The sequence below is a fragment of the Schistocerca nitens genome, chromosome 3, assembly GCF_023898315.1.
Source record: "Schistocerca nitens isolate TAMUIC-IGC-003100 chromosome 3, iqSchNite1.1, whole genome shotgun sequence".
Lineage (NCBI taxonomy): Eukaryota > Metazoa > Arthropoda > Insecta > Orthoptera > Acrididae > Schistocerca > Schistocerca nitens.
The window spans coordinates 785,750,530-785,765,997 of NC_064616.1; the positions used below are offsets into that span (position 1 = coordinate 785,750,530).

Sequence of the window (15,468 nt, forward strand, 5' to 3'; positions counted from 1 at the left end):
GAATGGAGGGACGAATGGAGACGTGTCGTCTTCAGCGATGAGAGTCGCTTCTGCCTTGGTGCCAATGATGGTCGTATGCGTTTTTGGCGCCGTGCAGGTGAGCGCCACAATCAGGACTGCATACGACCGAGGCACACAGGGCCAACACCCGGCATCATGGTGTGGGGAGCGATCTCCTACACTGGCCGTACACCACTGGTGATCGTCGAGGGGACACTGAATAGTGCACGGTACATCCAAACCGTCATCGAACCCATCGTTCTACCATTCCTAGACCGGCAAGGGAACTTGCTGTTCCAACAGGACAATGCACGTCCGCATGTATCCCGTGCCACCCAACGTGCTCTAGAAGGTGTAAGTCAGCTACCCTGGCCAGCAAGATCTCCGGATCTGTCCCCCATTGAGCATGTTTGGGACCGGATGAAGCGTCGTCTCACGCGGTCTGCACGTCCAGCACGAACGCTGGTCCAACTGAGGCGCCAGGTGGAAATGGCATGGCAAGCCGTTCCACAGGACTACATCCAGCATCTCTACGATCGTCTCCATGGGAGAATAGCAGCCTGCATTGCTGCGAAAGGTGGATATACACTGTACTAGTGCCTACATTGTGCATGCTCTGGTGCCTGTGTCTATGTGCCTGTGGTTCTGTCAGTGTGATCATGTGATGTATCTGACCCCAGGAATGTGTCAATAAAGTTTCCCCTTCCTGGGACAATGAATTCACGGTGTTCTTATTTCAGTTTCCAGGAGTGTATTTACTGTATCTTAATGATAAGTAATAAAAATTCAAAAGAAAACCGGCTTAAAACATACTCAGGGTGTGCACGCAAATACTGTTAGTGATAACCAAAAGAGCAGCGCAAGTAAGCAGTTCGTAAGGCAGTAGCAGCAGTCTTTTACCAGCTATCGCATGCGGCGGACGTGCCTACCGATATCCGATTAATGGTCTGATCCACAAGTGGAGGTGATTGTCGCTATGTATATCTATCGGTCAATCGAGGGCAATGGACCTGGCGAGAACGAACGAGAAATGCACTTGTTTTCGATTGAAGGCAGTTCTGGTTCCCTTTGTCGCATCGTAAATATCGTAAAATACGAACAGTCAGCTCTATTCCACTTAGATGTAAAATCACGACTGCCACATTAAAGTTTAGTTCCTTTAAAAGAAATAAAGTGTATCTAAATGTTATTCCTGAAAATTTTTTAAATCTTCTTCCAGTTCGAAATACCAATGACAGAGTCCATTGTTATATAAAGAAGCAAGACTAAACAATAGCTAAATCTCGAAAATACATCTTCCAGTATTACGTAAACGTATTTGCTTTGGTTCGAATTTCGCTTCCCTGAATTGTCCAATAGAAAAGTAGTTCTTATATCCGATTGGTTAGCTTAAATCTTTGCAGAACAGAGAACGGTGCATTCGGCTCTACAATCATAGTTTACAAATTATTATATTTAAAACCATGTTTTCTTCCTGAGTGTGAAAGTGGATTGAAACTGCTGATAGGAATGAAATAGTTTGCAAGAAATGATTACAATCCTCGTTACACGAATGACAGTGTTGCTAATTGCTTTAAGTCAACCACAACCAGGCCTTTCCGATGTGAGTAAAGATTCTGTATCTTCAACTTCGTGGCTGTTTTAGAAATTAATCAAAACCATTTCATAGAATTTAAATATTTCTGCAGAACTTAAGAGGCGTAATCCAACAGTTGTGATCACTTAGGTTATCTAGGCTCGTCAGAAGCCTAGATTCACAGTACACTTGCCCTAGTAATTATTCACCTATGCTGTAATTATCTGTGCTGCTGCGATACTTGCCGGCAATATAGCATTTTTTGGTACATCAGATGTAATCGCATGCATTTTGGCATTCAAATTTAATAGATAATCTGATTTCCTCGGTTATAGCAAACAATTAATGATATATTTTTGCAATTGAAGTCGCTGTTTACTACCCGGTTTCAACCCAACAATACTTCAGTTTGGCCGGCCAGTGTGGCCGAGCGGTTCTAGGCGCTTCAGTCTGGAACCGCGCGACCGCTACGGTCGCAGGTTCGAATCCTGCCTCGGGCATGGATGTGTGTGCTGTCCTTAGGTTAGTTAGGTTTAAGTAGTTCTAAGTTCTAGGGGATTGATGACCTCAGATGTTAAGTACCATAGTGCTCAGAGCCATTTGAACCATTTTTGAACTTCAGTTTTCACTCGGAATCGTCATTATCTTTACGATACTAGTTTCACTCTGGTTATCTTCACTCCGGAATATTTCCCATGAATTTTAATGAATCTTAAATCAAATACTGTTTGACGCAAGTGCCATTTCTTATGATGCGTGCGCAAAAGTTAATTTACACTTAGGCCATTAAACTTTCGACGCATTTCGTTCATAAATTATCATTACTTTACTTTCCCCTGAACTCTTTAGTTAATATTTGCTTGTATCACACTTCGATTTCTTAACTTCCCTCAACATTCCTCTCATTTTTTATAATCACAGAATTCGATATAACTCGTTTCACTCCAGATTCTTTCTACCTGCATTTGCGTCACGCCTCCGTAGCCAATCCCCGGCTCCAACTCTGTTATTCCTATTGACTAATTTAAAATACGCGTCCACTCACCTCGCAAATATCTCATTGTCGAGGCGAAAACGCTGAGCGAGTGTCTGTCTCCCGAAACAAATTGGCACCCCAATGAAGGTGGTTCTCTCACAATGGCCAGCACTTTATTAGATTCATGAGAGTAGAATAACCGTGCAGTCGATTGGTTATGTAATCGGATCGTTTGGTCACTAAGGCAAATGTGTTTAATGAACAAAATAGTAAGCTTAGAGAATGATGACCTTAGCAGTTAAGTCCCATAAGATTCCACACACATTTGAACATTTGAAAAAAAATAGTAGAAGCGAATTGAGGGAGGAAGTATCCTATACTCATCAATATCTTCAAATATTGCGATCTTTCTCAGTCAAATTTGGGACAAGAAAGCAAAATGCAGTTTACATAAGTTTCTAACCGAGAATCACACTCACTTGCAAAAGAACCGTAAATATTTATTCTATGTGCATGTGGAGAAGAAGAGGCGGTAGAAGCGAAGTGAGGGAGGAAGCATTCTATACTCACCTCTGTCTTCAGATATTGCAATCTTTCACAGTCAAATTTGGGACAAGAGAGCAAGTTGTAGTTTACATCAGTTTCTAACTCATAATCACACTCACTTGCAGGAGAATCGTAAATATTTTCTCTATGTACATGTAGAGGAGAAGAGGCGAGTATAAAGCTTAGTAGAATGACTGTGGAAATCGTTGATTGGTCTAAATGTGTCATCCTCAACCATGGACAAGCAGGAATTTAAGATTGTAATGCCGCTTAATATCCATCCTTCGTCTGTAGGAACACATTCCATATCTATTGCCTTTAATGTTTTCCGTTGCTCTTGACCTCACGCAAGTAGTTTTTATACGGCAATTTCTAAACGAGGACAGTTTCTATAGGTGCAGTTTGCTTCGCTAATACGTCAATTTCCTCAATATAGTGGATAACAGCTTGGGAATCCACCCACAGCACACGGACTGTCCATTTACGGAGAGCATATTCCAACGCCACATCCAGTGTTTTGTCCCATCTCCGAAGTTGAAAATTTTTAATGATACTCGGAGTCGGACACAATTCATATCTTTAAGAAAGTATATGAAGATACAAACGTGAGTGGTTCCAAAATTGCCATTGTCTTCGCTGTAAACTCTGAAGTGGTTTTAAGTAGTTTCAAGACTTTCAAAACTTGGATCTGAGGGGATAGAAAAGAACATCCGGCATACTCCTCCTGAGGAATTTTGGAGCCATCTATATGCAGGATGATCAGAAACAGTATGAAAAGCTTGTAAGGATGTTGCAGGGTAGGTAGTGCTGAGAAATAAGTGTTAACAAAAAATCCGATACGTTGCGCCGTTTCCGAGTTGAAAATGGTTCAAATGGCTCTGAGCACTACGAAACTTAACATCTGAGGTCATAAGTCCCCTAGAACGTAGAACTACTTAAACCTAACTAACCTAAGGACATCGCACACATCTACGCCCGAGGCAGGATTCGAACATGCGACCGTAGCGTTTGCGCGGTTCCAGACTGAAGCGCCTGGAACCGCTTGGCCACAACGGCCTGCATTTCCGAGTTAATTAACACTGAAGTTAGCCCGTCAGGCCGTTGCGCGCGCAAATTCAAGTGGTCCGCCAAATACAATTCGTGTCAGTTGTTCTCACAGCGTAGATGATAGCGCACGAGACTGCTCGGCCTTTTGATCGTGTCGTTCCTTACTTACGTCCCAAGTCCAATTTTTGTATCGCTGTCTTGTACGGTTTTAGGAAACCAATAATAGGACATATTTTACGACACCATCTCTGGCGGGCCACTTAAATTTGTGCCTGCAGCGGTTTGCTTGGCTAATTTCAATGCTAATTGACTCGGAAACGGCGCAACGTATTGAAGTTTTTCTCAAGAATTAGTTTGCAGGAAAACTTCCCTGTAACAGCCTTACAAGTTTTCCAGTCTGTTTCTGAACAGCCTGTATATAGAGGTATAATCGGGCCTCTGAGCTTCGACGAGACGATTAAATCTGCAATTTATATTTATATTCTCCGAGCTTGTCATATTAAAATAATAGACTGGAATCTGGCAGCTGGGTGTGTCAGGAAGCAAGGTACGAGTCCAAATTTCAAAACTGGTACAAACGGCAGAAATTTTTATTTCTACTTTTGGAGGCAGTCCGTAATTGGTAAATGCAGCATCTGCTTTGATAGACAGTACTATCCATGATGCCATCCCTTGAATGAAAAAATTATCTGACGCCATTTGACGTCTCATGCTCAGGGCATCTCTCCTGCCTCCACTAAAATTGTGTTTGTAGGAATCGAACGTATGGCTCCACGACAGGCACGAATGTTTCTCTGTTGAAGAGAATCTTATATAGTGAGAGAAATGTTAGGCGCATTGTGATACAGTGTGCAGCCACAGTACAGTTTAGATCGAATAATCCCTCGGTGCATGGTCAGTATACACACATACATAGTCTGTATACCGTTACATTTTTGTGGAAAAATGACTGTTCGATCTTAAATCATGAGTATAGAGAGTATAGAAACGGGGGTTTAAAATTGCACTCTGGGGGAAATCTTGGGAAACAAGAAAAGGTGCGAACATGTTTCCTTCGTATCTGACATAGATTGATCTTGGAGTGAACAGGGTATTGATGCATCATATTCGAAGGAATTCCGAATTCCGTTAGCTTGGCCAAGAGAATCGGTATATGAGCGTGGTCATAAGCTCCCATAACGTCAATAAATTAGCGACGCCGTTTTTTTTTTTTCGTTTGAAAGGATGTGAGGTGGTATACATAGCAAGTGAATGCATATTCATAGTACCCTTTGCCTTTTCTCAGTCCATATTGAGTCCTAGGCATCAAATTACTATTTTCATGCCGTAATTCGTGTTTTTCTACACAAAACGACAACCAGATCGGTCAATAGAAGCGATATTTCGATCTTTCCCACATTTCTAAACCGTAGTTATAGCTTGCGTTTTCAATGATTCTATTAGTTCCAGTTTCATCTAGTACTGATTAAAAAGGAACAAAAGCAGATCTTTATCTTCAGTGCGGAGTTTCTCACGCATAGAACGATGAAAAAATTGAATAGCAGCACACCTATCACTCGATGATTTAATAGAATTATTTAGTTTTTGTTAAGAGAATGGACGAAGCAGGATATGGTGATTGTAATCTACAGCAGGAGTTGTATGATTTGGGAATGGCACCGGGGAAGGAGCGAGCGTATCGATAAATTCTTCTGTCCACGCAGTTGTAGTTCGAAGAATGAATAGCAGTCGGCTGTTTCTAGAAGCATTGTTTTATATCAAATGCTTGTTGTACTGGTTGATTTAATGAGCGAAGAACAAAATTTAATTCACTCTTCCTTTTTTGCTTTTCTCAGGAATTTATTAACGGGCGCATTTACTTTTCTCTTTCAAGAAGTTAATCAAGACAGAATTCCGGCGATAGGTTTTCAAAGAGAGCGCACGTTTCGCAATTTCCATACACCACCCGAGGTTTTACCAAGGAGGAGGATTTTTCTTCATAAAAGTAAATTCTTTCTTTTCTTTGGAATGGTGACGTCTGCTGTGACTTCCATATCGTTTATTAAAGCTTGGTATGTGTTTTTTCCTGTAAGTCATTCCACATAATTTCGAGTTTCCTTCGAACTGTTTGCTTTTATTTGTCCCAGCTGGCTTACTAGTAGTGTAATACAAACTTTTTACTATCGACGTTTACATTAATGTAGCAATTTACTGAATCTGTAACGTGCCAATTACAAAGTTCAGTAAAATAGGGAGTGAAAAAGGTTACGTTTATTGCAGAATTACTGAAAGGTGAAGATACCACAGCAGCAAAACCATCCTTGACTGTCACTACGTTTTTTATTTGATAAAATTCTCCTTCTTATGCTCCATGATGTCAATTCAGGCCTCTATCTAATATAAAGGGAGGCCGAAGCTGGTTTATTAGGTGTCTCCAGTCACCTTACACGATGCTTGAATGGGGAGCTTTACACACTGAGACAGCTGCAAAAGTTTTAAGAGCTGATTAAATTTGCGTGACGACTAATTAAATTTCGTTGTTTCTTGCGTTAAATGGATATTTTTTCTACGGCACTGAACTTTTTTACAAATACAGTAATGCGATCTTTCCCACAAGGCTGATTTACGAATATTTCTCTTTGCAAACTCTCTTTGTTAGAGTTAGCTGATTTTACATTCCACTGCAATATTTTTATAGGGTTCATAATTTAGGCAGGAAGTGAATTAAATATGCTTGTTACGAGATGCCTGTTACTGCTATTGTTCATAACATTGTCTTACTATGTATTATGAATGACAATATCAGTAACGTTCACCAGAGAGTGCTGAAAAGTGATTCTTCCGAATTTTCTATGTAGAAAATCAGAAAGATTTTTAAATGAAGCAAACGTTATTAACGTTCTACATCTTTATTCTTCATGTCTACACACATTTATTTCTTAACATTGTCATCCTGGTGACGAATCATTTCTCCCAACGTGAGAACAGTTTGTTCATACTATTAGTGTAGAATGTTTGACTTTGTTGACAGAACCACAGCCTCAGCTGTGGTTGCACCGCTGCATCACAAAGTGAAGACCAAGGAGGAAGTTGTTCTTTAGCTTCTGTAAACAGATGAAATCGGACGGGTCGAAGTCGAACCGGTATGAAGGATGATCGGTGACTGTGAACAAAGGGGTGTGGTGGGAGGTGGGGGGGGGGGGGGGGAGAGTGTTGCAAATGTCGCAACGCTCGTGTGTGGTCTGCCATTGTCATGCTGAAGGAGGTGGTGCTCCGTGTGTGGACGAACTCTTCGAATTCGAAACTCTATTGTTTCACCCTGTTCCTCACGCACCGACGCAGTTACGTTACACACCATCATGTTATAAACTACAGTTCGGAGCCCTCTAATGATAAAGGGCTGCAAATATGTAGACTTGAAAAATAAAGATGTAGATTGTTAATAAAGTTTGTTTTATTTAAAAGGCTTTAAGAGTTTTTACAGAAATAATTCGGAGACATTACTTTTCAGCACGCCCTCGTATTATCTCACCGAGCAGTTCAGCATGAACTAGTTGATTTGGTACTTGCGAAGTTGTTACCCTGTGGGTACCAAGCAGACAGGGTTTCTGACCTATACACTAGCTGGTCAAAAGTATCAAGACACCCCTACGTAATGCGGAAATGACCACTAGATATCACGAGAAGCGGACCCACCAGCACAATAGAAGCAGTGGAGCATTGTATTGTTAGTAGAGAAACAGTAACAGCAGAATGGACCGCTCAGGAGAACTCAGTGAATTCGAACGTAGACTGGTTACTGGATGTCACCATGTTAATAAATTCATCAGGAATATTGCAACCCTTCTGAAGCTGCCCATGTCGACCCTTGATGTGATTGTGAAGTGAAAACGAGAAGGAACAACCACAGAGAAACTAAGACCACGCAGAACTCATGTACAGACGGACAGCTACCGTCGAGCATTGCGAAGTTTAAGCAAGAACTCCTCTTCAGGCCACAAATGGCCCATCGGGACCATCCGACCGCCGTGTCATCCTTAGCTGAGGATGCAGATAGGAGGGGCCGTGTAGTCAGCACACCGCTCTCCCGGTCGTGATGATGGTTTTCTTGTACCGGAGCCGCTACTATTCGGTCGAGTAGATCCTCAATTGGCATCGCGAGGTTGAGTGCACCCCGAATAATGGCAACAGTGCATGGCAGTCCGGATGGTCACCCATCCGAGTGCCGGCCACGCCCGACAGCGCTTAACTTCGGTGATCTGATGGGAACTGGTGTATCCACTGCGGCAAGGCCGTTGCCACATTTCGAAGGTTCATTATAAAAAATAGCATGAAATCAGCGAAAGGAATCACGAATGAGTTTGAGTGCTACCAATAGTCCAGCTAGTACAAGGACTTCGCAAAGGCACTCAAAATGAATGGGGTACAGCGGGCGAGCAGAGCTAAGGTATGATAACACAGCATCTATGAGGAAATGAAATGTGGACAATAACATTTCTGACATGGACTGGCGCGCGCAGTATCCCTACCTGAACCCAATGGAACATCTTTGGGATGAGTTGGAACATCGAATTACCTCCAGGCCCAAGACACGTCGGTTGATGTAGACGAATACAGTACGTACCACTTATGATGGGCTGTGTGCCCAAATAACGCTCTGGCAAATAAATACTTTTGAAATGTCACACATCTGTATACCAGGCTGTCTTTTATCTAACTTATTTGGCAACTTCATGTTTGAGGAGGACCTCCGTTTGTGCTCACAAAGTCAGTTGACAGAGTGGACCGGCGGAAGGAAAACTGGTGATGAAAGTCATCGAGACTGTAACGTAACGAGCGCTCAAGCAGTACCATAAGACGGCCAAGTTAAACCAGAGAGTGAGGCGTGGCGTGCCAGGCAGACGGCTGAGGCGAGATAAACGTGCGACATTGACGGATGTCAGCGAGGCTCTGCCACAGAGCATAGCACGTGCGGCCCTCTAAGCTACCTGCTACGAACACAGGAAGCACACGCGACTCGCAGTGGTCAATGGGTAAGACCTGATCGATATTTTTGAGTAAATTATCAATGCTGTCGCTGATGAAACAGCTGAAATGGCGGAAATTCATATATTCGGTAATAATGTTATTAATGATTATTCCGTCGTGGGGGGACCAAAGTCATGTAGAACTTTTTGAAACAAATTCCCCCTACATCTACATCTACATTTTTACTCCGCAAGCCACCCAACGGTGTGTGGCGGAGGGCACTTTACGTGCCACTGTCATTACCTCCATTTCCTGTTCCAGTCACGTATGGTTCGCGGGAAGAACGACTGCCGGAAAGCCTCCGTGCGCGCTCGAATCTCTCTGATTTTACATTCGTGATCTCCTCGGGAGGTATAAGTAGGGGGAAGCAATATATTCGATACCTCATCCAGAAAAGCACCCTCTCGAAACCTGGACAGCAAGCTACACCGCGATGCAGAGCGCCTTTCTTGCAGAGTCTGCCACTTGAGTTTGCTAAACATCTCCGTAACGCTATCACGCTTACCAAATAACCCTGAGACGAAACGCGCCGCTCTTCTTTGGATCTTCTCTATCTCCTTCGGCAACCCGACCTGGTACGGATCCCACACTGATGAGCAATACTCAAGTATAGGTCGAACGAGTGTTTTGTAAGCCACCTCCTTTGTTGATGGACTACATTTTCTAAGGACTCTCCCACTGAATCTCAACCTGGCACCCGCCTTACCAACAATTAATTTTGGTTACTTGGCTGCATACACTCATTTCACACAATAATTATTTTTGCTTCATAGCCATTCGTAAGTGCAATTTTAATTTTCAGAAAATATCCGGCCTGCCTAAACGATTCGTCATCGTCGAAATAACATTTATCTGGGCTGATAAACCAGCCGTTGTAATAAAAGACATGCGTACATATCAGGGACAATAATGCGACTGAAATTGTGCATCGCAAATAAAAATTAACAAACCGTAATGCACAGTTGATAGCCAATACACTGCTCTGACCTGCTTTCATCACGTGAATGCATCTGGTTTATAAGACCAGATAAATATTGTTTCGACGATGATATGTCACTTGGAGACGTCGGACATTTTTTGACATTTCAGATTGCACTTGAGAATAGCTATAAAGCCGAAGCTATCATTGTGTGAAATAAATAAATACAAATATACAGTCAAAACGGGGAAATTTATTTACAAACTGTTATTAATATTGTGGACGCAAAGGTAGTCATGTGAAACCATTTGAGCTGAATCAGATTAAATAGGTGTCTACCAATACCGTACCACACATAATTAGTTATAGTTAACATAAACACAGTAAATTCACTAAATTTATGAAAATTAAAAGGGCCAAAAATAATCTGCAATATCCTGCGAGACTCCTTTTACACCCAGGTGAGCGAACACTATTTATTGACACTATGTAATAACATATAATTATCTTAATTCAGCAGATCTCTACTAATTAATACTCATCAATGAATTGTAATCAGCGTTAATTACAAGGTTCCTATACACAGTGACTCAGCCACCTCTGCCTACGAGTTTTATGCAATCTGCAATGCCTTCAAATACCAGTAACGAGATTTTCATATTCTCTCCTTCACTAAGTGCAAACTGTTAGTCTTACAGAAAAAATGAACAGTATCTTTTTGTAGGAAATTTAATGTAGATAAGTTTTGTACTGGGATACGTTTTCGAATTATTCAAGAAAAACACAAAAGTGACCTTCAAACTGGTTTTTCTTGATTAACTCGAAAATCGTGGCCTTCAGCGACTACGTATCCCAGTACAAAATTTGACAACGTTAAATTTCCTACAAAAAGTTCTTGTTCATGTTTTCCGTAGGACTAACAGTTTGTGCGTAGCAAGCGAGAGAATATGAAAATATCGTGCATTGTGTTCGAAAACGTTGAGGATTGCGTAAAACCCATGGTATGGGGAGCTGACTCGTCCTGTATACGCAAACGCATCAGCCTAGAATAGTGTTAGTCTATAGTCGTAATACAGTGTTTAGATATACGTATTTTTGGTAGTATTCCACGCACTTAAAAGACAGGAAGTCATGTGTTTCGGAAATAAATCATGAACAATACGACGTACGATAAACACAGAACGTAAGATTCAAGTTGGAATGTATACCATATACGTAGTGATAGGTACCACGACTGAAATGCTGCACAATAAAACTGTTCGAAAGTCAGAAATACTAGTACCATTATTACTCCTAAACTATTTCAACAAATTACGTCAATTACGAACATATCTGTAGTTTTAGTTTCCTGTTAATGTTGAATTTTAAGGATTGTTTTAGTAAATGTGTTTTGAGCTCGAAATAACCCCTTGACTGGAGTAGCGGAGGTATGGGCCTTATACACAGCGATTCACCTATCTCTACCGCTATCGTTTTATGCAATCTGCAGTGTTATAGCTGGCCTTTATAAACTACGCGCGAGATTTTCATATGGTCTCGCTCGCTACGCGCTAACTATTAGTTTTAGAGAAAAAATCAGCAGATATTTTCTAGGAAATTTAATGTAGTTAAATTTTGTATGGGTATACGTTTTCACTGAAGGCCACGGTTTTCGATTTATTCAAGAAAAACCTACAAAAGCGATCTTCAAACGCATCTCCACCTCACACTCATCCCCTACCAGCCAGGATTTCTAGTATGTTGTTCGTTGCACTCTCTCTTACCGCGGTACAAAAATTTCCGACTTCACGAAATATTCCCGATATTCGACTTTTTCGGTTTGTATTGAGTGGGCTATTATAACACCAGCATTGTATTGTACTTCGTCAACATTATTAATTTAAACGCGCTCTTGAGGTTAATGAACGAAAAACGAGTTTTGTAAACGTTACGCCAAAACTAATGACGTTGGAAATTCGATCCAAAGTTAAGCGTTACAAGCACAGTAGTTTCGAAGTCAGGAGGCCTGCCGAATACAACGATGTACTTGTTTATTTTATGTTGTTAAAATTCCCAAAATTATTTGGTGAAATTTACACAAACGTGAGTCTTAGAGTTTTTAAGTTCTCGACTAGGCCGGTGGCGTAATAAGGCCAGTCAGTGAAGACCAAAGAAAAGTCGAATGTGGGAAATGACTCGTACAGACGCAAGTATTTGTACAGTGGTAGGAGGGAGTGCTATGAACAACATACTAGAAATGCTGATCCGAGGGAGCTACGTGAGGGAGTGGGGATGCATTTGAAGGTCACCTCTTTACGTTTGTCTTCAATAACTCGAAAACTACGGCCTCTATCAAAACCGTATCCCAAACAAAATTTAACCATATTAAATTTTCTACATAAAGGTCCTGTTCATTTTTCTGTGAATTAATAGTTAGCGCGTAGCGAGCAATAGAATATGAAAATATCGGGCGTGTTCAGATTTTACATTGCGGTTTGCATAAAAAGACCGCAGTAGGGGCAAAAAAAAAATGGCTCTGAGCACTATAGGACTTCTGAGGTCATCAGTCCCCTAAAACTTAGAACTACTTAAACCTAACTAACCTAAGGACATCACACACACCCATGCCCGAGGCAGGATTCGAACCTGCGACCGTAGCGGTCGAGCTGTTCCAGACTGTAGCGCCTAGAACCGCTGGGCCACCTCGGCCGGCGCAGTAGGGGCAACTGAATCGCCCCATATAAGGCCAGAGCTTAGAAACGTGCGATGCTCTTGTTCCGAATGTGAAGGGAAATGCTTTGTTCAACGGTTAGGTGTGAATGGCTTGTTTCGGTGATAAAAAAATTTAAGATGATTTCTGAAACTTAGAAAGTTTACGCGAGTACTGCAGTGATACTTAGAAAATTACTCGAGGCTGCGGGTTGAAATATTTTAACTATATCGATCTTCGATAGTGATATACATTTTGGACTTCTAAAATTCGATGACCTGTAGTGTCCATCTCTGATTTAGTTTGACGATCGTTCTTGAAAAACTTTGAATTTGTTTGTAGGTGCGTTTGGCCATTTACAGTTCTAACAGGGCAGTTGATACTTATAGAAAAACGACGAGTTTGCAATAACAGAATTTGACTTTTTCGTCGCTTCGTCTGCTCGAAGATTAAGCTTGGACGCGTTACCGCGCAGTCGGACTTTGATTACTACTGCGTTCCGTGCCACCGCTATAATTGAGAGCTTTACTCTCACTGTGGGCAAACTGAACTACTCGTTAAAAGTGCAAACCTTTCAGTGTCGGCTAGAGTTTAAGACAGAGCCAAAAGACTTCGACGTCACGAGACCACACACTCGTTGTAAGCCACAAGTGGAGGGGTGGTAAGCCACAAGACGACGAGGCATTAGGAACGGATTGTATAAGGCTGGGGAAAGGAAGTCTACTGTGGCATTCCTTATGGAATTATGTCCGCAGCTCGTGGTCGTGCGATAGCGTTCTCGCTTCCTGCGCCCGGGTTCCCGGGTTCGATTCCCGGCGGGGTCAGGGATTTTCTCTGCCTCGTGATGACTGGGTGTTGTGTGATGTCCTTAGGTTAGTTAGGTTTAAGTAGTTCTAAGTTCTATGGGACTGATGACCATAGATGTTAAGTCCCATAGTGCTCAGAGCCATTTTTATGGAATTATCCGGGAATCTGCATCTAAAGATTTAGAATAACCTTAGAAAACATAAGTCACTATGTTTGAATTATGACTGACTGATCGGAGACAGGGCGAAATCGAAGTGAAAAGGTAGTTCAAATGGTTGAAATGACTCTGAGCACTATGAGACTTAACATCTGAGGTCAGCAGTCCCTTAGAACTTAGAACTACTTAAACCTAACTAACCTAAGGACGTCACACACATCCATGCCCGAGGCAGGATTCGAACCTGTAACCTAGCGGTCGCGCGGTTCCAGACTGAAGCGCCTAGAACCGCTCGGCCACAGCGGCCGGCAGAAAAGGTAGTCAACTGTTCGTTCTTCGTTGTTTACAGACAGTGGCAACAGTATCTAAAAATGGTACAGCACCCATAATGCATACACGAAGACGGCCAAGGTTGCATTTGAAAGAATGTAACAGCGAAAACATTCTAAGACCTGCCATCGTTGCAGACACCAGGAGAGTGTTCCGAGATAATGTAGTTTCGCTGAAGGCATAATGAAGTTGGTGTGGCTTAGATACGAGATGAACAAGTACCGTCCAGCACTCTTCACACGAATGGACGTTTAGAGAACGCGCTGATCAATAGACTACAGGTCACTCCACGGGTGACAGTAAACGTTTATTGATTTCCCGGGAAACTGAATCCAGATATCACTCACCAAACTACCTTAAAAGTATGAATGTCATTCCAGGCGGAATTGTGACCCTGAAACTCTTTAGGGTAAACCTGAAGTTCACCGACGACATTTTGAAGGTTGTTCAGGGTTATTTTCCAAGTATTGTGGAACGACGAACCCATTGTGTATGGTGACACGTTACACAGTAATTCAATTTCGTTAGTTTTATTACCCCTGCTTACACCGATAAGCCGGAACGTAATGATCATTGCTCGCTGTGACGCTGGATGACCATCTAGGGAAAGAGGTAGAAGGACAGTGAAACTACCACTAGGCATAAATGGTTGAACGTCCACGGCTCTTCACAGAACACGGGGTTCGAAAGCTTGTCTGCTCTGTAAAGTAGAATAGATGGTGATCCGTGGATCTCTTCCGAAACAGCACAGTGCCAGTGCACGCACAAGTGTTTCAGAGCAGCAGACCACTGCTACATGTTCACTCACATGTTGACCCAACAAAATTGTCAATTACGATTGCAGTTGGCACGGGACCATTGGAATTCGACCGTCGGTCAATGGAAACGTGTCGACTCTTCGAGTGAGTCACATTTTTGCTACACTAGGTCGATGGTCGTCTCCACAAACGCCGTCATCGGGGTGAACGGCGGCTCGAAACGTGCAGCGCGCCACGGACGCAGGTTGGTGGGAGCAGTATTATGCTATGGGAGACATTCTACTGCGCTTGCATGGGACCTATGGTAGTAATCTAAGTCACGCTGACAGCTGCGAACCACCTGTATCACCTCATGCTGTCTTCCGCGACAGCGATGTGTCATCTTTCAGCAGTATAATTGTCCGTGTCTCGGAGACAGAACCGTGCTACAGTGGTTTGGGAAGCGTTGTAGTGATCTCTCGTTGATGTCTCGGCGACCAAATCCGTCTGATGTAAATCCTATGGTACCCATCTGGGTCGTTATCTGGCGCAATCACCATGTACACAAATCAGCGGCCCGTTATTTACGCGAATTACATAACCTGTACATAGACATCTAATGTCACATCCTCCACAAACCTACCAACAGACAGTCGAAGCCCTGATACACAGAATCA

At 42.4% G+C, this 15,468-nt stretch overlaps 1 protein-coding gene and 1 pseudogene across 1 annotated transcript in view; both read right to left on the reverse strand.

Moving 5' to 3' along the window:
- LOC126248800 (collagen alpha-1(XI) chain-like) overlaps nt 1-15,468 on the reverse strand; it is a 571,383-nt gene that overhangs the window by 336,942 nt on the left and 218,973 nt on the right. The window lies entirely within an intron of this gene.
- Nucleotides 8,307-8,424, reverse strand: LOC126250227 (5S ribosomal RNA; annotated as a pseudogene).